The 25,121-nt window shown below is 47.0% G+C and overlaps 1 protein-coding gene across 1 annotated transcript in view; it reads right to left on the reverse strand.

The window, feature by feature from the left end:
- LOC115619103 (Wilms tumor protein 1-interacting protein homolog) overlaps window positions 1-25,121 on the reverse strand; it is a 119,284-nt gene that overhangs the window by 64,535 nt on the left and 29,628 nt on the right. The gene's annotated exons all lie outside the window — the stretch shown is intronic.

Below are 25,121 nucleotides of genomic sequence, written 5' to 3' on the forward strand. Positions count from 1 at the left end.
GTCATTTGCCAAGGTGAGTAGCTCCAGAGAGGACACCTTCAGCAGCAGAGCATGAGGAAATCACAGCATCCAGGAGTCTTGATCCTGAATGGCAAGAGCCACCAATGGAGCCTCAAGTCCTCATCAGGACTTGCCCAGGAGCCAGCAGCTCTGCTGACATGAGCATCTGACTCACAGGGGATGGTGCCAGGAGGGGCGGCACCACCCTGAGTGGATAAACACCGCCCGGAGAGCACAGTGCAACAGTTTGCACAGGTAAAATGAGTGAGCAGGGCGCAGTAGCCTGGCAGGCTTCAGAAGTAAGCTCAGCCAGCAGTCATCAAGAAAGTGCTCTAGGATGGCATCCCTCTTGACAGAAAGCAAAGAAAACTAAGTTCTCTCTGCTGGCCAGGAAGGATGTGGCAACCCAGACAGAGGTTCCTTATAAACGTGTAACTGTCTAAGCATCTGGCTGTAGTGAGTGCCAGAGCCTGTCGGTGATGTTAGATGGTGGTTGTGTAAGATGTCAGCAGGTTGATGATTTGCTCTGCATGGTGGCAGAGCTACAGGAAGAGGTGGAACAGCTAAGGAGCATAAGGGAATCCGAGGAGGAGACTGACTGGTGGACCTGCACTCTACCATCCCTGAGAGCGGCAAGCCAGCCACCCGAAACAAAAGAACAATGGAAGGAACCTAGGAGACAAGGGAGGTTGGAAAAGGTTACTGCTCAGAGTAGACAGCATATTACCCCCCAGCTCACATCACCTTCCCAAGTACCCCTTTACAATAGATACAAAGCCCTGGTACTTCAGGATCAGGAAAGTGAGGAAGATAATGATAAGGGATCATCCGAGTTAGAAGAGTTCCCACAGAAAAGTCAGAGAGCACCTCATTTTACAACCAGCTGTACTAAAGAGTGGTGGTGGTTGGTGACTCCACCCTAAGGGGAACAGAGAGCCCCATATGCCTGCCTGATCAGACTCACAGGGGAGTCTGCTGCCTCCCTGGGGCCAGGGTAAGGGACGTCACCAGAAAACTCACTCATCTGGTACAGCCCTGCAACTACTATCCTTTATTAGTCTTCCAGGCGGGCAATGAAGAAATCTCAAGAAGCCTGAGGGGACTCAAGGACTTCAGGGTCTTGGGGCAACTGGTTAAGGAGCCCAAGCAGTGTTCTCATCCCTCCTGCCAGTCGCAAACAATGTCAATGGTTACATCAGAAGAATCTCATTAATTAATTCCTGGCTCTGTGACTGGTGTCAGCACCAGAATTTTGGGTTTGTTGACCATGGGTCACTTATACAGCACCAAGCCTGCTGGAAGCAGATGGGGTACACCTGTCCCAAAGGGAGAAAAGGATTCTAGCCCAGGAGCTAGCAGGGCTTATAGGGAAGACTTTAAACTAGGTTTGAAGGGGGAAGGGGATAAAAACAGGCTCACTAGAGACATGAGCCATGGGATAGCATGCCGCTGTTGGAGTCCAGATTCATAGGGCAACTTAAATACATATATGCCAATGCCCGCAGCATGGGCAACAAACAGGAGGAGCTGGAAGCCATTGTGCAGCAGGGAAATCATGACATAATCACCATCACTGAAACATGGTGGAATGATTCACATGATTGGAGTGCTGCAATGGATGGCTACAGGCTCTTCAGAAGGGATAAGCAAGGAAAAAGAGGTGGTGGGGTTGCATTGTATGTCAGGGAGTGCATCAACTGCCTTGAACTCAATGTTGTGAGTGAGAAGGCTGAATGTTTGTGGGTGAAGATCAGGGGGAAGACGAATCAAGCTAACATCCTGGTAGGAGTCTGTTATAGACCACCCAGCAAGGATGAAGCTACAGATGAAGTATTCTTCAAACAACTGGGAGAAGGTTCACAATCGCTTGCCCTTGTTCTTCTGGGGGACGTCAACCTACCAGATGTCTGCTAGAAGTACAACACAGCAGAGAAAAACAATCCTAGGGGGTTCTTGGAGGGTGCAGAAGATAACTTCCTAACCCAGCTGGTTAGTGAACCAACTAGGGGAGATGCCTGGCTAGATTTGCTGCTCCAAACAGAGAAGGACTGGTGGGTGATGTGATGGTTGGAGACCATCTTGGGCAAAGCAATAGCAAAATGACTGAATTTTCAACCCTTGGTGAAGTCAGGAAGAAGGTCAGCAAAACCTCCACCTTAGACTTCCAGAGGGCTGACTTTGGCCTGTTTAGGACACTGCTTGGCAGAATTCCTTGAGAAACATTTTTGAAGGACAAAGGGGTCCAGGAAGGCTGGACACTCTTCAAGAATGAAATCCTGAAGGTGCAAGAGCAGGCGGTCCCTACGTGCCAAAAATCAAACCGGCAGGGAAGAGACCAGCCTGGCTAAACAGGGAAATACTACCTGAACTCAGGAAAAAAAAAATAGAATTTATCACCTGTGGAAGAAGGGACAGTTACCCCACCAAAGGTATAAGGATGTTATTAGGTTATGTAGAGAAAAAGCTAGAAAGGCAAAAGCACAGATGGAACTAAATCTGGCCAGTGCCATAAAAGGTAATAAAAAAGTACTTTTTCAAATATATTAGCAAAAAAAGGAGGACCAAGGAGAACCTCCATCCTCTACTGGATACTACAGAAACCTAGTGACTGAGAATAAGGAAAAGGCTGAAGTACTTAATGCTGCTTTTGCCTCACTCTTAAATGGTCACACCAGCCATCCTCAGGGTACTCGGTTCCCTGACTTGAATGGCAGAGATAGGGAACTGATTAAAGTCCCCATAACTCAGGAAGAAATGCTTAGAGACCTCCTGCTCCACTTAGACATATACAAGTCTATGGGGCCAGATGGGTTACACCCAAGAGTACTGAAGGAGCTGGAACAGTATCCTGGGTTCAAAAGTAACAGTCCTTTTTCTCCTTCTTAGAAGATGGTACAGTGCTGTGTTTTCAACTTGAGTCTGGGAAGAGTGTTGAAGAAACGCCAATGTTTTTAGTTCTTGCTAAGTAATGCTTATGCCGATCAAGGACTTACACAGTCTCATGCTCTGCCAGAGAGGAGGGGAAGCCAGGAGGAAGCGGAGACAGGACACCTGACGCAAACTAGCCAAAGGGGCGTTCCATACCAAAGCACATCATGCCCAGTACAGAAACTGGGTGGAGTTACCTGGAAGGCCCAGATCACTGCTAGGGTCAGGCTGGGTATCGGTCAGCGGGTGGTGAGCAATTGTATTCTCTCCCCTTGACATTTTCCCTTATCATTATTATTACTGGTGGTAGTATTAGTAGTTTTGTATTATACCTTAGTTACTGGACTGTTCTTATCTCAATCCATCGGAGTTAAATTCTTTTGATTCCCCTCCCAATCCCTCCAGGAGCGAAGGAAAGAAGAAGGGGGGGAGTGAGTGACCACTGCATCTCTGCCTTGATGACCTGAGGTGTCATGGGCCCACGAGGCTAAAAATAATTCACCCTTATGTTGCCAACATAAGCCCATCTGAGCCACTTCAATCTTTGCAGCTTTATCCACCTGTTGGTTATTCCAGTGTTCCTCAGTGGCCCGACTCTTGGGTACATGAGCATCTACGTGGCGCACCTTCACCACCAGGTTCTGCACCCGGGCAGCAATATCTTGCCACAATGCAGCAGCCCAGATGGGTTTACTTCTGCACTGACAGTTGCTCTGCTTCCATTGCTGCAACCACCCCCACAGGGCATTTGCCACCATCCATGAGTCAGTAGAGAGAGAAAGTACTGGCCACTTTTCTTGTTCAGCAATGTCCAAGACCAGCTGGATGGCTTTCACCTCTGCAAACTGACTCGATTCACCCTCTCCTTCAGCAGTTTCTGCAACTTGTTGCAGGGGACTCCACACAGCTGCCTTCCATCTCTAATGCTTTTGCACAATATGGCAGGACCCATCAGTAAACAAGGCATATTATATCTCACTTTCTGACAGTTCATTATATGGTGAGGCCTCTTCAGCACGCATCACCTCCTCCTCTGGTGACATTCCAAAATCTTTGCCCTCTGGCCAGTCCATGATGACTTCCAGAATTCCTGGACAACTGGGATTTCCTACTCTAGCTTGCCATCTAATTAGTGCGGCCCACTTACTCCATGTAGCATCGGTTGCATGATGTGTAGAGGAGACCCTGCCTTTGAACATCCAGCCCAGCACGGGGCAACCGGGGTGCCAGGAGAAGCTGTGCTTCAGTTCCAATCACTTCTGAAGCAGCTTGAACCCCTTCATAGGCTGCCAGTATCTCTTTTTCAGTGGGAGTGTAGCTGGCCTCAGATCCTCTGTATTCCTGACTGCAAAAACCGAGGGGTCAACCTCGAGTCTCCCCTGGAGCTTTCTGCCAGAGGCTCCAGGTAGGACCATTCTCCCCAGCTGTGGTGTAGAGCACGTTTTTCACATCTTAGCCAGTCCGGACTGGTCCAAGGGCTACTTCATGAACTCTCTCTCGTTTAATTCATTCAAAGGCTTGCTGTTGCTCAGGGCCCTATTTGAAATCATTCTTCTTCCAGGTCATGTGATAGAGAGGGCTTACAATCAGACTGTAATTTGGGATGTGCATTCTCCAGAACCCCACAACACCTAAGAAAGATTGTGTTTGTTTCTTGTTAGTTGGTGGAGACATTGCTGTTATCTTGTTCATCACGTCTGTGGGGATCTGGCAATGTCCATCTTGCCATTTTATTCCCAAAAATTGAATCTCCTGTGCAGGTCCCTTGACCTTACTCCGTTTTATGGCAAAACCGGCCTTCAGCAGGATTTGTATTATCTTCCTCCCTTTCTCAAAAACTTCTTCCGCTGTATCACCCCACACGATGATGTCATCAATGTATTGCAGGTGTTCTGGAGCTTGCCCCTGTTCCAGTGCAGTCTGGATCAATCCATGGCAGATGGTGGGGCTGTGTTTCCACCCCTGGGGCAGTCAATTCCAAGTGTACTGGACACCCCTCCAAGTAAATGTGAATTGTGTTCTGCACTCTGCTGCCAAAGGGATTGAGAAAAATGCATTGGCAATATCACTTGTGGCATCCCACTTGGCTGCCTTTGACTCCAGCTCATATTGAAGTTCTAACATGTCCAGTACAGCAGCACTCAATGGTGGTGTGACTTCATTCAGGCCACAATAGTGTACCATTAGTGTCCACTCTATTAGACTTTTGTACTGGCCATATGGGGCAATTAAGGGTGAGCAGGTCCTGCTGATCAATCTTTGGCTCTCCAGCGTACGGATCAGCTTATGGATGGGAATCAGGGAGTGACGGTTGGTGCGATATTGCCGCCGGTGCACTGTTGTGGTCGCAATTGGCACTTCTTGTTCTTCGACCTTCAGCAACCCCACAACAGAAGGATCCTCTGAGAGACCAGGCAAGGTGGACAGCTGCTGAATTTCCTCCACAGCAGCTATACCAAAAGCCCATCGGTACCCTTTTGGGTCTTTGAAGTACCCTCTCCTGAGATAATTTATGCCAAGGATGCATGGAACCTCTGGACCAGTTACAATAAGGTGCTTTTGCCACTCCTTCCCAGTCAGGCTGATTTGAGCCTCCAGTACGGTCAACTCTTGGGATCCTCATGTCAGGCCAGAAATACAAATGGGTTCCACCCCTTCATAGCTTGATGGCATCAGGGTACACTGTGCACCAGTATCTACTAGAACCTTATACTCCTGTGGGACTGATGTGCCAGGCCATTTGATCCACACAGTCTGGTAAACCCGATTGTCTCTCTCCTCCACCTGGCTGGAGGCAGGTCCCCTCTAACAGTCATCATAAGAAGATGGTTGAAATCTTTTTGCATATTCCGCACCTCAATCGAGGTCTGGGATCGAGAAATTACGTCGTCTTCTTCTTCCTCCTCTTCCTCTGATTCATGTATTAATAACTCTTGTTCATATACTGTCCCCTGTAGTACATGTACTCGGTCTTTTTTCACTGCAGGAGTGGCTCTTTGTGGCTCTCGCTTGCTTTGCCCCTTGCTTATAGGAGCAACTGATATTGGCACAGATTGGTCCTTTGCTTTAGCTGCAATATCTATCACTGTGGTTGGAGTGGCTGCAGTGTCTGTTGTCGGGGTTCATGTGGCTGCTGTGCTTGGGGGTTAAGCAGCTGCGTTGTCTGTTGCTTTGCTATCACATCCAGAGACACCTTTTTCCAGAGACGCTCTGTAGGCATACGCCAAGGCCCAGCACGTTGCACCAAGTTGTCCTCTGGTATTGCCAGAATGACAGCACACCTCATTTAAGCATTCTGTTAATTTTTCCAGATTTTGCACTTGTTCAGGGGTGAAATTCCAAAGCATTGGAGGGACCCACTGGCCCAAGTGCTTGCCCATACGATCCCACACACCCTGCCACTCATGACTGTCCAGCCTCAGGGAAAATCTCTTGGTGGTCCTCTAGATCATTGTTTAACCTTAGACAAGACCCGAGCCCAACCCTGCTTAACTTTAAAGATCAGACAAAATAGGGTGTTCTCAAGGTGGTATGGCCATGGGTAAAACACACACTGTATGTGTGCCAACATGCTGATCCCCAGCACAATCAGCAGGCAGGTCTCAAGGGTATTCAAAGGCCATCCAAAACCTTTAGAATTCTCAAATGCTGCTGTAAATAGCCTGGTGGGGGAGCAGGGGGTGTGAGGCAATGTCTCCTTCATAGGTTGACCTCCCAAGGCAGAAAAAAGAAAATGTGTAATTGCTAAAAAATTCCATTATATGCCTCCCAAAGCATAGAGGTGATGACCACGCTGGGAAAGCAAGCCAGACCAGTTTCATGACCAATGAGTCTATTGTATTACAAGTCATTACCATGAAGTACAGTGAAACAATAACCTTAGACCAGGTCCCCCAGCTGATAAACACTAAAAAGCAAATACTGTCTGCAAGGAAGGTATGGCATGCTGAAACTCTGAGACCAAGCGCAACAACTCTGAGAGCAAATAAATCAACATTGTAACGAGTGATTATTAATCTGAAACAATGAATGCTTATCACAAATACAATTAGACACACTCTGGTCAGATCTGTCGTTATCTCAACCCTTCATGCCACGTCGAGCACCACAAAGAACTGTCGTGGTTTAAGCCCAGCCAGCAACTCAGAACCACACAGCCACTCACTCACTCCCCCCTTATTCCCCTCCCTGCTCGCAGAGGGATGGGGAGGAGAATCGATATAATGTAACTCCCACAGGTTGAGATAAGAACAGCCCAGTAACTAAATATAATACAAAAACTACTACTGCTACCACCAATAATAATAATGATAAGGAAAATAACGAGGGGAGAGAATATAAAACTAAAAGGGGAAAAGGAAAACAAAATAATAAACCCAAGTGATGCACAATACAATTGCTCACCACCTGCCATCCAATACCCAGCCAGATCTGAGCAGTCATCTAGGCCTTCCGGGTAACTCCCCCCAGTTTCTATACAGGGCATGATGTGCTGTGGTATGGAATACCCCTTTGGCTAGTTTGGGTCAGGTGTCCTGTCTCTGCTTCCTCCCAGCTTCCTGCGCCCCTCCTCACTGGCAGAGCATGAAACTGATAAAGTCCTTGATCAGAGTAAACATTACTTAGCAACAACTAAAAACACCGGTGTGTTGTCAGCATTGTTCTCAGACTAAAGTTGAAAACACAGCACTGCACCAGCTACTAAGGAGAAAAATGACTGCTACAGCTGAAGCTAGGACATATGGGTTTTGCTTTTATTCAGTACCAGTATATGAAGTGGTCTAAGCAGTACATTAGTACTCTCTGCCTAAAACGGTTCCTATGCAGCAGTTCTTATGTACACTTATGTAGTGGGTTGACCCTGGCTAGACACCAGGTGCCCCCCTAAGCAGCCCTTATCAGTCTCCTCCTCAACTGTACAGGGAGGAGACAGGACACCATGCCAGTACAGGCTGGCACTTCATACAGACTTCAAGTACCCAGAATTAGGGAAAAAGCAGTAGACTAAGGTTAAATAAAGTACCTATAATAGCAATATATAATAATGATGGAGAGACTTGTCTGGCTAATATATAACAATCTTTTGGCCAAGCTTTGTTCTCAGAGACATGTGGAACTCAGCCTGTGCCTAATGCCATCCTCACTTAACCTCAAGTCAAGGGTTTAGCACAAATTCATAAAAAAAAAAAAAAAAAAAGCTACCATATGGTACCATTGGCCTCTCAACTCCAGTACAGAGCAGCTGAGTCAGAAGGAGAATCCGGCTATTGCACTGCTTGACAGTGCACCACAACTCAGGGATAAGCTCCAGCTTTGCTGTCTTACAGACACACCTATCTCCAGTATAACTGCTACATGCTACCTACAGTAGGAAACACCAAACCCTGTCATTAAGAATTATGGTAAAGCTAAATTTAACAATTAACACATGGCACAGATGACTCCCTCCATGCCTCTGCAGTTCTGTTCATGCTGCAGTGCTGGAAAAAGGGCAGGTGAACATCATACTGGGTGACTACAAAATCCCCTTTTCTTCTCTTGGACTGAAAAAGACCATCTCTATATAAGTCCCCAACAAGGTTTTCCACACCTGTGGCCTAGCCAAAGCACAGGGATAAGGAAATGAAAACCTACAGCCGTGAAACAGGAAGAACAAAGGAGAAGCCTTAATGCAGCTCAAGAAATCAAACTGCAGCAACAGGGGCCAGCTACAAGAACAGGAGAGCTTGGAAGGGCCATGGCCATGGGAGGTGCTCCCACACAGGCTGCAGTGCCTGCAGCCGGTGATCTCATGCCCGGCCAGATTTTACACAGTGTTGCTACTACCTTTAAAGAAATATTCTGCTAAGAAGCTGGGTAAACAGTGAAGCACCAGAGCTGACCTAGCCTGGGCAGCTGTGCCACTGCTGCAGCAGCACCTACCCAAGCTGACAGCAGCTACTGTGCAGACATCCTGGACTATGGCAGCTCGGGTACAGAGAGCTGACTTCGGGCGAGAAGAATGCTCCCTTCCTTCCAACAACCCCAGGAGGAGGGATCTTCTGACACACACATCATCTCCCAGTCAGAGGCAGATAGAAGAAACAAGGCACCTACACACAGGCAGAGCCTCTTCCCAGCAGCCAAGGCAGGAGTGAGGTAGGCAGTGCAGGAAACTCTCCTGGCCCTTGCCACCACAGGTGGCTCTTGCTAGAGGACTTTAATTTGTCACCTGGCAGACATCTAGCAAATGTACCAAGGCTTGAATACCCAACATAAAACTAAATGGTACGCACAAGTGTCATGGTTTAAGCCCAGCCGGTAACTCAGAACCACACAGCCGCTCACTCACTCCCCGTCTTCTTCCTCCCCCTGCTCCCAAAGATATAAGGAGGAGAATCAAAAGAATGTAAATCCCATGGGTTGAGATAAGAACAGTCCAGTAACTAAGGCATAATACAAAACTACTACTGCTACCACCAATAATAATAAGAGAAGTAACAAGGGGAGAGAATACAATTGCTCACCACCTGCCGACTGATACCCAGCCCGACCCGAGCAGCCATCTGGGCCTTCCGGGTAACTCCCCCCAGTTTCTATACTGGGCATGACGTGCTGTGGTATGGAATACCCCTTTGGCTGGTTTGGGTCAGGTGTCCTGCCTCTGCTTCCTCCCGGCTTCCCATGCCCCTCCCTCCCTGGCAGAGCATGAGACTGAGGAAGTCCTTGATCGGAGTAAACATTACTTAGCAACAACTAAAAACATTGGTGCATTACCAGCATTGTTCTCAGACTAAAGTCGAAAACACAGCACTGAACTGGCTACTAAGAAGGAGAAAAATGACTGCTACAGCTGAACCTAGGACAACTCCACAGCATGTCAGATCTGAAAACTTCAGCTGCATAGACGTCAAGTTGGAGAGATTTTCGTTACATTCTCCTGACATTGCACGAGTCATCACTCTAACATATGGCAGGAAAAGGTCAAACATTACTGCTGCCCTCCTTGACATATTTAAAATGGGTTCATGATTAAACAAGGAGACTAGGCTAAAAGTTTCCAGGTGCACTTTTCTATTTTCTCAGATAACCGTTTATTTCCAGCACATGCATGACAGTCTGGAAAAGGCATGGCATTAGGTAACCATGTTTGGTTATAAATTCAGCAGCTCCTGCCACAAGCAGTACCCAAGTGCTACATGTCCACAGCAGCCCCACATTTCCACTACCCTGCAAAGGTGCCACCAGCACTTGCTCACTAGTTCTCACCTGCCTCATAGAGGTTCTTTATCATTTCCAGAAATATAAATAGGTTTGCTTGAACAAAAGCATGCATATACTTAGGTAATATACCAAGATATTTAGAAAGACTGAACTATTCTCTTAAGGAAAGCTAGAAATCCCTTAAAAACCTGTCACCTCAACCCTCTGAATGAGGGTTCGCTGGTTTTTGGGTTTTTTTGCTTGATTGTTAGGCTATGCCTTCCTCTAAGGACATCCTGCAGGAATCATAGACTGGTTTGGGTTGGAAGGGACCTTAAAGCTCATCTAGTTCCAACCTCCTACCACAGACAGGGACACCTTCCACTAGACCAGGTTGCTCAAAGCCCTGTTCAATCTGGCCTTGAACACTGCCAGGGGGTTCTCCCACCTTCAGCTCATGAAAGATTTTAGTTCTTAAGTACCTAACCTGGCAAGCCTCACTTTCCCTGCCTCAGCTGCAGTGACAAGCCCTGTCTCTGCAGCTGCAAGGCTCAGTCCAGGGAGGTGCTCAGTGCTTGTGCAAACAGCCACACTCCTCTACTCCAGTAAGACAGGAAGACTCTCAGACTATAAGAAAAGCTTGTCCTGATCTAGCAAGTTGAAAACTCTTAGGACAACTGGTTAAATACAGCACTAACAACATGTAAACAGGATATTCTAATTTTGCCTCCTCCACCTCCAAGAAACAGTAACACTAAATACTATATATACATAAATAGGCTCATTTCCTTCTTATGGATGCAACTGGAGGGGAAGGTAAAAATTAAAAAAATCAACACACTGCCAACTTCCACAGCAAAATGAGGCTTCTCAGACCTGGGCAGTCCTATGTGTTCGGTGGCTCTCCACTGCACACCTAAGGCAGGCAAGTGTTGGTTGTTCCAGGCTTTAGTCAGATTCCTGTCTGCAATGATTCTTACAGGAGGAAAGGACCATGAAAGGACTTGAGCTCCATTTTCACCTTCAGTAACTTGCTCTTCGGGGCAGCTGTGGCCAGCCAGCACTGCTCAGACCCATAGGAATAAACAGATCTCATTTTTCTCAATAGCAAAGCAACCCTTCCACAGCACTGCACCAGCTACTAAGAAGGAGAAAAATGACTGCTATAGCTGAACCCAGGACAGATGGGCAGCAGCACTGCAGTAGATGTGCTCCAATGACCAAATAAATCCAGCTTTACAACTCTTGGTACTGTACAGAAGATGCCATACAGTGTAAAGTACTGATGGTTAACTTCATATTGGCAGGATTTCTGCTAGGTCAGGTATTGTGTCTGGACTGATTTTACTTTTTGCTGGATCAGGCATTGTCAATTCCGGATCAGGTGAAAGTCTGCTCTCAGCAGCTGGCGTGAACTCCAGGGTACATGGTCTGTCTGGCTAATCTGACAAATGTGAACACACACTTGATCCATATCCAATTAGTATTGAGGAATAATCCAGAAATGCACGAATATCACACTCAGGACCATCCCTCTCCCCTGCTTTGTCCCTGTCTCACTTATCTTGACACAAAATGGGAGCAAAGTAGGTATAAAAGGCCAAAAAATTAGAAAAAGAGTAGAGCTAGTTTTCTTAGATGAAGACAGCAGGAAACAGATATGGTCATAGCATTCAACTAAGTAGTATGTGTTGACTCTGCTTACGCACTCAATTACATACTGTTTCCCAGCTAGTGATAAACCATCATCCAGAGTTAACAGACTGCATGCCTACTTGGGGTTTTGCCACACACCTCTTATACTCTCAAAGACAGACCAATGTCTGAGATGAGTTATTTCAGGAAGGACATGACAAAAAAGGCAAAACCCAACTTATAATGGGGTTTTGGCATCATCTGCTCTTTTCACAACCTGCCCACTGCACCTGCAGCCAAACCCTTGGCCCAAAACCTCTAGGGAGAAACCTGCAACCGCTTAGCTGAAGTGCTAAGCTGCTCCTGTTAAAGAACAAGTGCCCTGCTATAGCACTTGGCATTGAGATGCAAACAGTGAAATATACTTTGGCCTCAATAGCTAATGTCAGAAGCTATTTGCTTGAGTGGATAAAGGATTTATCTTTCAAAACAATTACTGTGCACTGTTACCCTGGTGCCTAATGAGCCTTGTCTTCACAAAACAGATGCTGGCAGCTGCCAACCAGCCCTCAGCACTGTGGGACCCAACCACACATCACAGGAGGCCTGTTCCCAGAACCAACACTGGGTGCCTTCTCCACACCCACCCTGCTCACTGTCTCCATGCCAAGATGGCAAGGCACCCTTTTTTTAAGCTGAATTTTGGAAGATGGACTCTGTTTCTTCTGGAGCTGGATTCCAGACTCAAGTCAAAGTGATGAACCAGAGGCGAGATGCTCTTCTCTCCCCTCCTGACACCCCACCATCCCCTCGAGCATCCCACCACTCAGACATCACTCATTTAGTAACTCATCAGCTCCACTGCCCACAAGCATCAGGCAGCAAAGGAGTTGTGGCTAAATATTTTGCAACACTTACAAAAATACAACTAAAGCACAGCTGTGGAGCAAACCCCTCCAGGACAGTTATTCGTTTAAAAAAAAAAAAAAATAAAAAATCTTTCTAGGGGCAGCAAAAAGAAAAATCAAGAACTGCAAAACCAGGGAAAGAGTGAGCAGATAAAAAAAGACCAAAGGGTTAGGAAGGTGATTTTCCACTTCATTAGTTACAGTAAATATCTCCAAATAAATGTGATTTTATACAATTTATCAGCCAAACCTCCCTTCTCCATTTTGAAAGGTTACACAAAGTGGTGAAATGTTAGTTAATTTACGTCTTAGGAAACTGGCTAGAAAATAGCAGAAACATGTAATCTTCTCTTAATTATAAAGTCAACACAACTGATACGAGAAGCCTCTATTCACAGCAGCTAAAAGGAGCATTCATTCCTCTTGACATCATCCCTTTAGTGTTACATCTTCATGCAATTTTCAACAGCAGATGAAATCACTAAAAAAATGGAAACTTTGTGAAAAATTTTCCTCTACCTGATTTTAATTAAAATACTCAGCAAAGCGCAGAGGAGCGATAAAGAGAGGTAACCCTTTCCACCTCAATTGCACTGTCTGTTCATCCACTGTTACAGAGCCTGGTGGAAACCCCATGTGCAATGTCAGTAGTAAATACCTTCCCTGCTACTAAAGCAGTGGTTCAGATTAGGATCATGACAAAAGCAATAAAAGATTATTCACATCTGATTATGATCTATGTAGTACATGTTTTGTGGCTTTTTAAGTTTAAGAGGGTCCACCCGAGAAGTGGGCACCAGAGGGGCTGCTATTGGGAAGACTGGCTAAGACCTGAGCTGTCCCACAGGCTCACATCACAGCAGTGGGACCTTCCATCTGGGCACTGAGTGGGAGCTAGCACCTCTCCCACCCAAGACCTACCTGACAGAAGCTGACACAACCCGCTCCCAACCCTCCAGGCCCTGCAGTCCCCTGTTTAGACACAGCTCTTGTGGGCAAACTGCCCAGACATTGAGGAACCATTCTATGATCTGCAGCACATGGGCACCCAGCTTCCAGGCAGACATCCAGGGCATGCATTCAGCTTCGATATTCCCATGATCCAAGACAGACGGGTCTGAACACCAGCTCAAGATGGTGTTGGCTTTCTTTACCACAAGGGCACACTGCTGGCTCAGATCCAATAGGACACCAGAGGGCTTTTCTGCAGAGATGCTTTCCAGCCAGTGTGCCCCCAGCTCAGACCATTTTACAAGGTTGTTGCTCCCCAGGCACAGGACTTTGCATTTCCCTTTGTTGAACTTCACAAAGTTCCTGTTAGCCTGTCAAGGTCCTGCTTAATGACAACACATCCACCTAACCTGTCAACTACTCCCAGCATAGCACAATCTGCAAACTTGCTAGATGTGTACTGTCCCATCATCCAGGTCATTACTGAACAAGTTAAACAGTACTGACCCCAGTGCACTCCTGAGGTGCACCACTAGTGACTGGCCTCCAGCTTAACCTCATTCTGCTGGTCACAGATTTAACTCCAGCAGCTCAATCAGTTTTCAGTTCATCTCACAGTCCACTTATGCAGTCTGCACTTCATCAGTTTGTCTAGAAGGATGTTACAGGCAACAGTATCAAAAGCTTTGCTAAAGCCAAGATCAACGGCATCCACTGCTCTCCCCTTATTCACCAAGCTTCTTATCACAGAAGGCAAACTCAGTACCCTGCTCCACATTTCCACTAGTCTTCATCTTGCTCATACATCTGCAGAAGCACTTCTTGACCTTCACATCTTTCACGAGATTGAGCTCCAGGCTAGCCTTGGCTCTCCTGACCCAAACCGTGCATGCTCAGATATTTATATTCCTTCCAGATCACCTGTCCCTGCTTCCACCTCTTATACATTAACATTTCCTTTTCTTTTTCTGGAACTGTTTGCTCATCCATGCAGGCCTCCTACCACTCTTGCTTGACTTCCTGCACATCAGAATGGCTTGGAGACAGCAATCCTTGAAGGGGAGGGGGAAAATCAACCATTTCTCCTGGATCCCTTTTCTCTTCTTCCTAGCTACTTTATAACTCCTTTCAGTTAGTAAGGTACAAAATTTTTTATATTCAATAACCAAAGTCAGGACAGTACAGGAATGCTCTCCCCTGTTGTAGGTACTAGTAGAGACTGGACTTAAGTTTTCAAGTAAAGCTTTCCCTAACTAAATTCACAACGAAATAACATGGGTAAGTAAAGAGCTACCTGTGAATATTTACACATTCAACTCCTATTTAAAGATTTAACTCACCAGTGGATTCTCTTCAGACTTCCCAAATTAGAATAAGTGCATTTCTGAGTGACCTTTAATCAAAACATTCAGGATCAGTATGTAAATCACTCAGTTGGGATTTTCTTTCTCACACTAAATCACTGCAGCATAACCTAATGCAACCATTCCCTTAAATGCAGCAAAGTCCTTCCAGAACCTCTCTCTTTTCATCATATCCACTATTAAATAACTTTGTAAATATTCACTAAAAAAGACCCACAAACCACAAAACTTCTCTTGAAAACTAGCTAAAAGAGTTGGTGTAGTTGTTACGGGTTTATGTGTATTTATTTTTACCCTTTTATTACTAGAGCCTTTGTTTCCAAATGAATGTAGCCTCTTCAGTAATTATATTTATGAAAATAAGGGTAGCTTTTATTATATCAATGAAGAATATCTACTGTGCTGTCTCTGTAAGGTTAAGAGTGAAGTATAGAGTTGTGTCCTGGGTTCAGCTATAGCAGTCATTTTTCTCCTTCTTAGTAGCTGGTGCAGTGCTGTGTTTTTTAACTTTCAGCCTGGGAACAACGCTGATAACACTGATGTTTTTAGTTGTTGCTAAGTAATGTTTATTCCAACCAAGGACTTTCTCAGTCTCATGCTTTGCCAGGGAGGAGGGGAAGCCGGGAGGAAGCAGAGACAGGACACCTGACCCAAACTAGCCAAAGGGGTATTCCATACCACAGCATGTCATGCCCAGTATATAAACCGGGGGGAGTTACCCGGAAGGCCCAGATCACTGCTCGGGTCGGGCTGGGTATCGGTCGGCGGGTGGTGAGCAATTGTATCCTCTCCCCTTGTTATTTCACTAATCATTATTATCATTGGTGGTAGCAGTAGTGGTTTGTATTATACCTTAGTTGCGGGACTGCTCTTATCTCAACCTGTGGGAGTTACATTCTTCCGATTCTCCTCCCCATCCCTCCGGGAGCAGGGGGAGGAAAGGGGGGGAGTGAGCAAGCGGCTGTGTGGTTCTGAGCTACCGGCTGGGCTCAAACCACGACAGTTCTTTTTGGCGCCCAACGTGGGGCTCAAAAGGTTGAGATAACGACAGATCTGACCAGAGTGTGTTTAATCATATTTGTGATAAGCATTCATTGTTACTACTCATCACAATGGTGATTATTTGGCTCTCAGACTTGTTGCGCTTGATCTCAGAGTTTCAGCATGTTGTACCTTACTTACAGCCACTATTTGCTGTTTTAGCATTTATCGGCTGGGGGGCCTGGGCTAAGGTTCTTGTTTCACTGTACTTCATGGTAATGACTTGTAATACAATAGACTCATTGATCATGAAACTGGTCTGGTTTGTGCTTCCAGCGTGGCCATCACCTCTATACTTTGAGAGGTATATAATGAAATATTTTAGCAATTGCATATCTTTTTTTTTCTCCTCGGGGGGTAAACTTATGAAGGAAGCATTCTCTTTCACCCCCCGTTCCCCCACCAGCCTATCTGCAACAGAAGTTGAGAGTTCTGAAGGTTTTAGATGGCCTTTGAGTACCCTTGAAACCTGCCTGCTGATTGTGCTGGGGATCAGCATGTTGGCAAACATACGGAGTGTGTTTTACCCACGGCCATCCCGTCGTAGGAACATCCTATTTCGTTTAATCTCAAAAATTCAGCAATATCAGGTTCGAATCTGGTCTAGGGTTAGACGACGATATAGGAGGACAACCAGGAGATTTTCCCTGAGGCTGGACAGCTATGAGTGGCAGGGTGTGTGGGATAGTATGGGCAAGTATCTAGGCCAGTGGGCCCCTCCAGTGCTTTGGAACTTCACCCCTGAACAAGTGCAACATCTGGAAAAACTAGTAAAACACTTAAACGAGGTGTGCTGTCGTCCTGGTTATACCAGAGAGGGACAAATCTTGGCAACGTGCTGGGGCTTGGCCTACGCCTACAGAGCCCTGCTCAACACTATCCAGCACCTTCAAAGGGAAAAAAATGTCTCTGGATCTGATGGCAAAGCAACAGACAACGCAGCTATGCCAACTACAAGCACAGCAGCTACTCAGACCCTGACCACAACAGACAACACAGCTACTCCAAATACAGCAGCTACACCAACCCCAGTGACAAGCACAACAGCTACTCAAACCCCGACAACAACAGACAATGTGGCTACTCCAAACACCGCAGCCACACCAACACCACTGACAAGCACAGAAGCTACTCAAACCCCGATAGCAACAGACAATATAGCTACTCCAAGCACCGCAGCCACACCAACCCCAGTGGCAAGCACAGCAGCTACTCAAACCCCGACAGCAACAGACAATATAGCTACTCCAAGCACCGCAGCTACACCAACCCCAGTGACATGCACAGTAGCTATTCAAACCCCGACAGCAACAGACAATGCAGCTGTTGGTGTTACTCAACTCCCAAGCACAACAGCTGCACCAACCCCAGCAATAGACATTGCAACCACTCCAATCCTAGTGGCAGACACTGCAGCCACTCCAACCACAGTGACAAACACTGCAGCTAAACCAAATGTCCAGTTTGTGACAATGTCTGTTGCCCCTGTAAGCAAAAGCAGACGAGAGGCACAAAGAGCAACCCGTGAAGCAAAGAAAGATGAAGACCCAATGCCATTACTACATGCAACAGCATCTGAACAAGAGTTACTACTACGTGGGTCAGAGGAAGAGGAAGAAGAAGAAGAGGTCACTTCTCGACTCCGGACCTCAACCGAACTGCGGAATATGCGAAAAGATTGCACCCGTCTTCCAGGGGAGCACATTGTCACCTGGTTGCTCCGATGCTGGGACAATGGGGCCGACGGTCACTAGCTAGAAGGTAGGGAAGCCAAGCAGCTGGGATCACTTGCTAAGGAAGGAGGAATTGACAAAGCGATTGCAAGAGAGAAGCGAGCCCTCAGTCTTTGGAGGCGGCTCCTGGCAGCTGTGAAGGAAAGGTTTCCCTACAAAGACGATATTACGAATCGCTCAGCCAACTGGACCACGATAGAGAAAGGCATCCAGTCCCTGAGGGAATCAGCCATTCTAGAGATGATCTATCGTAGGCTGGATGCCAGGAACACATCCGTAGAACCAGATGAAGTCGAATGTACACGACCCATGTGGCGGAAACTTACACGGAGTGCGCCATCATCATATGCCCACACATTGGCATCAATGACCTGGAATGACGGAATATCACCAACAGTGGATTGCCTGATTCGTCAACTCCAAGAGTTTGAAGACAATCTCACCCCTTCCATCATTTCAGCTGTGGAAAAACTGTCCCAGGAGTTCAAACAATTGAGAGACGATTTATCCGATCTATCCAGCTCCCCACGCGTACCAACCCATGTCTCAGCTATTAACAGAAGGCACCCTACTGCTCGAGAAAGAAAATATAGGAGGTACACACCACGGGCCACCCTATGGTTTTACCTGCAGGATCACGGAGAAGACATGAGAAAGTGGGATGGAAAACCTACTTCAGCTCTGGAGCAACGGGTGCGTGAACTGAAGAGGAGAACAATGGTCAAGGATGATCCTCCCAGGAAAGCTGCTGCTCCAGTCTCTGGCGAGCAGTTTCCCAGATGGAGCGAAAGAGCTGATTTTACTCCAGCTCCTGTGATAAGGAATACTAATCCCTTCCTACAAGACAGAAGTGGAGAATCTTGTGAGCACTATTAGAGGGGCCCTGCCTCCAGCCAGGTGGAGGAGAGGGATAATCGGGTTTACTGGACTGTGTGGATCAGATGGCCTGGCACATCAGTCCCACAGAAGTATAAGGCTCTAGTAGATACCGGTGCACAGTGTACTCTGATGCCATCAAGGTATCAAGGGGTGAAACCCATTTATATTTCTGGAGTGACAGGAGGATCCCAAGCATTAACTATGCTGGAAGCTGAAATCAGACTGACTGGGAGGAAGTGGCAAAAGCACCCCATTGTAACTGGTCCAGGGGCTCCATGCATCCTTGGCATAGACTATCTCAGGAGAGGGTACTTCAAAGACCCAAAAGGGTATAGATGGGCTTTTGGTATCGCTGCCTTGGAGACAGAGGAAATTAAGCAGCTGTCCACCTTGCCCGGTCTCTCAGAGGATCCTTCTGTTGTGGGGTTGCTGAAGGTCGAAGAACAACAAGTGCCAATTGCGACCACAACAGTGCACCGGCGGCAATATCGCACCAACCGAGACTCCTTGATTCCCATCCATAAGCTGATCCGTAGACTGGAGAGCCAAGGAGTGATCAGCAGGACCCGCTCACCCTTTAATAGCCCCATATGGCCAGTGCAAAAGTCTAATGGAGAGTGGAGATTAACAGTAGACTATCGTGGCCTGAACAAAGTCACACCACCATTGAGTGCTGCCGTACCGGACATGTTAGAACTTCAATATGAACTGGAGTCAAAGGCAGCCAAGTGGTATGCCACAATTGACATTGCCAATGCATTTTTCTCAATCCCTTTGGCAGCAGAATGCAGGCTACAGTTTGCTTTCACTTGGAGGGGCGTCCAGTACACTTGGAACCGACTGCCCCAGGGGTGGAAACACAGCCCCACCATCTGCCATGGATTGATCCAGACTGCACTGGAACAGGAGCAAGCTCCAGAACACCTGCAATACACTGATGACATCATCGTGTGGGGTGATACAGCGGAAGAAGTTTTTGAGAAAGGGAGGAAGATAATCCAAATCCTGCTGAAGGCCGGTTTTGCCATAAAACGGAATAAGGTCAAGGGACCTGCACAGGAGATTCAATTTTTGGGAATAAAATGGCAAGATGGACGCCGCCAGATCCCCACAGACGTGATCAACAAGATAACAGCAATGTCTCCACCAACTAGCAAGAAAGAAACACAAGCTTTCTTAGGTGTTGTGGGGTTCTGGAGAATGCACATCCCAAATTACAGTCTGATTGTAAGCCCTCTCTACCACGTGACCCGGAAGAAGAATGATTTCAAATGGGGCCCTGAGCAACAACAAGCCTTTGAACAAATGAAACGAGAAATAGTTCATGCAGTAGCCCTTGGACCAGTCCGGGCTGGGCCAGATGTGAAAAATGTGCTCTATACCGCAGCTGGGGAGAATGGTCCTACCTGGAGCCTCTGGCAGAAAGCTCCAGGGGAGACTCGAGGTCGACCCCTTGGCTTTTGGAGTCGGGGATATAAAGGATCCGAGGCCAGCTATACTCCCACTGAAAAAGAGATACTGGCAGCCTATGAAGGGGTTCGAGCTGCCTCAGAAGTGATCGGAACTGAAGCGCAGCTCCTCCTGGCACCCAGGTTGCCTGTGCTGGGCTGGATGTTCAAAGGCAGGGTCTCCTCTACACATCATGCAACTGATGCTACATGGAGTAAGTGGGCCGCACTAATTACACAACGAGCTCAAATAGGAAATCCCAGTCATCCAGGAATTCTAGAAGTCATCATGGACTGGCCAGAGGGCAAAGATTTTGGGATGTCACCAGAAGAGGAGGTGACGCGTGCTGAAGAGGCCCCACCATATAATGAACTGTCAGAGAGTGAAAAGCAATATGCCTTGTTTACTGATGGGTCCTGCTGTATTGTGGGAAAGCATCAGAGATGGAAGGCAGCTGTGTGGAGTCCCCTGGGACAAGTTGCAGAAACTGCTGAGGGAGAGGGTGAATGGAGTCAGTTTGCAGAGGTGAAAGCCATCCAGCTGGCCTTGAACATTGCTGAACGAGAAAAACGGCCAGTACTTTATCTCTATACTGACTCATGGATGGTGGCAAATGCCCTGTGGGGGTGGTTGCAGCAATGGAAGCAGAGCAACTGGCAACGCAGAAGTAAACCCATCTGGGCTGCTGCATTGTGGCAAGATATCGCTACCCGGGTGCAGAACCTGGTGGTGAAAGTACGCCACGTAGATGCTCATGTACCCAAGAGTCGGGCCACTGAGGAACACCAGAATAACCAGCAAGTGGATAAAGCTGCTAAGATTAAAGTGGCTCAGATGGACTTGGATTGGCAACATAAGGGTGAATTATTTTTAGCCCGGTGGGCCCATGACACCTCAGGCCATCAAGGCAGAGATGCAACATATAGATGGGCTCGTGATCGAGGGGTGGACTTAACAATGGACACTATTGCCCAGGTTATTCACGAATGTGAAACATGTGCTGCAATTAAGCAAGCCAAGCAGTTAAAGCCTCTCTGGTATGGAGGACGATGGCTGAAGTACAAGTATGGGGAGGCCTGGCAGATTGACTATATCACACTCCCACCAACCCGCCAAGGCAAGCGCTATGTGCTTACCATGGTGGAAGCAACCACCGGCTGGCTGGAAACATACGCTGTGTCCCACGCCACTACCCGGAACACTATCCTGGGCCTTGAGAAGCAAGTCTTGTGGCGACACGGCACCCCAGAGAGAATTGAGTCAGACAATGGGACTCATTTCCGGAACAACCTTATAGACACTTGGGACAAAGAGCATGGCATTGAGTGGGTATATCACATCCCCTACCATGCACCAGCCTCTGGGAAAATCGAACGGTACAATGGGCTGTTAAAAACTACACTGAGAGCAATGGGTGGTGGGACTTTCAAACACTGGGATACACATTTACCAAAAGCCACCTGGTTGGTCAACACTAGGGGATCTGCCAACAGGGCTGGCCCAGCCCAATCAGAACTTTTACGTACTGTAGAGGGGGATAAAGTTCCTGTGGTGCACATAAAGAATTTGTTGGGGAAGACAGTCTGGGTTATTCCTGCTTCAGGTAAAGGCAAACCCACTCGTGGGGTTGCTTTTGCTCAGGGACCTGGATATACTTGGTGGGTAATGCGGGAAGATGGGGAAGTCCGATGTGTACCTCAAGGGGATTTGATTTTGGGGGAAAACAGCCAATGAACTCAACTGTATGCTGTTGCCTGCTCTATAACACTTTGATAGCCCACCAGCTAGATATCTTCAGGTCGCCAGCAATTGACCCTGACTTCCCTCCGATCATCACCTCAACAAAGAATGAATTTGGAGGAAACCAGACAAGCTCAGCAGTGACCAGACGAGTTTGGCGGTATCATCAGCAGGCAGCAACCCAACACTACATACCGTCCCTCCTGCCCTGAAAGACTATTACAAGAGATGGAGCCTGACATCATGGACTGGATGAGTTCAGCAATTTTACAGGGATTGGTCCATGGACTAGGGAATGATATCTTTCTCTGTGTGGGGGTGTGGGTGTATATATATGTGTATATATGGGACAGGGGTGATGGTGTGCTGAGAGATGTGGGATCTGAGCATGACATGAATGGTATGGAATAAGGGGTGGATACGGTCCTGGGTTCAGCTATAGCAGTCATTTTTCTCCTTCTTAGTAGCTGGTGCAGTGCTGTGTTTTTTAACTTTCAGCCTGGGAACAACGCTGATAACACTGATGTTTTTAGTTGTTGCTAAGTAATGTTTATTCCAACCAAGGACTTTCTCAGTCTCATGCTTTGCCAGGGAGGAGGGGAAGCCGGGAGGAAGCAGAGACAGGACACCTGACCCAAACTAGCCAAAGGGGTATTCCATCCCACAGCACGTCATGCCCAGTATATAAACCGGGGGGAGTTACCCGGAAGTGCCAGATCACTGCTCAGGTCGGGCTGGGTATCGGTCGGCGGGTGGTGAGCAATTGTATCCTCTCCCCTTGTTATTTCACTAATCATTATTATCATTGGTGGTAGCAGTAGTGGTTTGTATTATACCTTAGTTGTGGGACTGCTCTTATCTCAACCCGTGGGAGTTACATTCTTCCGATTCTCCTCCCCATCCCTCCGGGAGCGGGGGGAGGAAAGGGGGGGAGTGAGCGAGCGGCTGTGTGGTTCTGAGTTACCGGCTGGGTTCAAACCACGACAAGTTGGTACCTACACATCCTTTGCTTTTCTCACTGGTGTCTTTGAAAGATGAAGGATTTTATCATTTTTGGAGAGGAGCTATTTGTCCATTTTAGAGAAGGAATCATTGTTTATCCTCAATTAAAAGAGATTCCATTTCAATCTAGTACCAATCACAAAACATCTCTAATTGTCTTCCACCACAGCCAAAAAGAGATATATCTCTTCAGGCAAAGCAAGTAAAACTAAGCGATCACTACAGATGGCTGCTCCCCCTTGGTCTTTATCTTATGGGAGCCATGGCTTTTATCTTGCAGTGGTGTCAATGACTCAGGCTGACGGGAATGGCTCATTGTCGTGGTTTAAGCAAAGCCAGTAACTCAGAACCACGCATCAGCTCGCTCACTCACTCCCCCTCTTCCCAACCCCACACCCCCGGAGGGATGGAGAGGAGAATCGAAAGAATGTAAATCCCACGGGTTGAGAAAAGAACAGTCCAGTAACTAAGGTATAATACAAAACTACTACTACCACCACCAATAATAATAAGGGAAATAACAAGGGGAGAGAACATAAAACTAAAAGGGGAAAAGGAAAAGAAAACAATAAACACAAGTGATGCCCAATACAATTGCTCACCACCCGATGACTGATACCCAGCCTGACCCGAGCAGCGATCTGGGCCTTCTGGCTAACTCCCCCCAGCTTATATGCCGGGCATGACGTGCTGTAGTATGGAATACCCCTTTGGCTAGTTTGGGTCAGATGTCCTGTCCCTGCTCCCTCCCGGCTTTCCATGCCCCTCCTCCCTGGCAGAGCACAAGACTGAGAAAGTCCTTGATCGGAGTAAGCCTTATTTAGCAACAACTAAAAACATCGGTGTGTTATCAGCACTGTTCTCAGGCTAAAGTCAAAAACACAGCACTGCACCTGCTACTAGGAAGGAGAAGAACAACTGTTACAGCTGAACTCAGGACACTCATGCAACACTCTGGCAGGGAAAGCACAGGATCTTCCCTTGAACCAACAGACATGCTGTAAAGATGTGTGATATCACTCCAGAGTTAGTCAGAAAACTTGCATCTTATACACAAAAAAAGAAAAAGAAAAAAGAAAAAAAAAAGGCAAAGCTCTAAAGCTCTGTTCCTCTACAGTACTAGGTTTACATCCTGACAAGTATCTCACTCCTTTACCTGCTGAAGCAGATATTATTTAAGCATCTGTTGACAGCAGAAGGACCTTCAGCTCAGACCTGAAACACTGAGTGTCCCCAGGCCTCCAGCCTCTTCTTCCCCTGTACAGTACTGCCCACTACAGCACTTGCTACTGTTTCTTAATGACCTGATCCTGGAGCTCTTTGAGAAAAGAAAACTCTAAATATTGTATTCCTATTTAGGATCACTGTTCTCCAGTCTCCAGCCTGCACAGAACAACCTCATGTCACCTACTCACCACCCCACCCCAGGCTTAAAAGTTAATGCCCTGACCTGCAGGATAAAAACATATAACTATTTAAGTTGTCACACTTGACTTTTGAGTCAGTCTTACTCTAATTTAGACAATGCTTACTCTCTTAAGTCAACTGCTTGGTCCAAAAAATTCAAGCAACAATTTGCTCACAGGCTTATTGAATACTTTTTTCTGGCTAGTGTCAGGGTCTGACTGGAGAAAACCCCAGCGTCAGACCTATTTTGTCCATGATCCCAAGAGTGAAATTAAGACACAAACGAGGTCAAGTACCACAATCGATCAGTTGGCTTATTACAAAAGACATTTAAAAAAGGAAGTTGTTATTAAAAAAAAAAAAGAGAGAGAGATAGCAATAGGACAAATCGGGGAAAAAGACAGAAATGAAACAAGAATTTGGGATGCAGAGAGAGAGATAGTCACCACCATGGATCCAGCGGTGTCCCAGGGGTCCGTAGTTGTTGTTATCTGCAGTGGGAGTCCTCCAGGGTCCATAGTCAGCATTGGAGGAGAGTGTCCCCAAGGGTATGTAGTAGTCAGAGGTGGGTGTCCCAATGGTGATTACCTTTTCCCCCTTTTATTATGAGTTGCGGGGAGTACCTCTGTTCTTAACATCAGGTACTGCACGTTCCTGGTGGACCAGTTTCACTGGCCTTGCAGCCAGCTCTTCAACTGCAAGCCTGTAGCAATCCTTGAGATAATGGGCAGCAATTCCTCACACCAATCCTGGAGATAATGGACGGAGAAGTCTTATCTCAGCTCTTCCCGCCCATCTCTCAGACAATGGACAGTGGAATCCCATCTCAGCTTCTCATACCAACCTTGGAGACAATGGATGGTGGAGTCTGATTTCAGTTCAGTCTCTCATGGCTAGCAACT

The sequence above is a fragment of the Strigops habroptila genome, chromosome W (assembly GCF_004027225.2).
Source record: "Strigops habroptila isolate Jane chromosome W, bStrHab1.2.pri, whole genome shotgun sequence".
NCBI lineage: Eukaryota > Metazoa > Chordata > Aves > Psittaciformes > Psittacidae > Strigops > Strigops habroptila.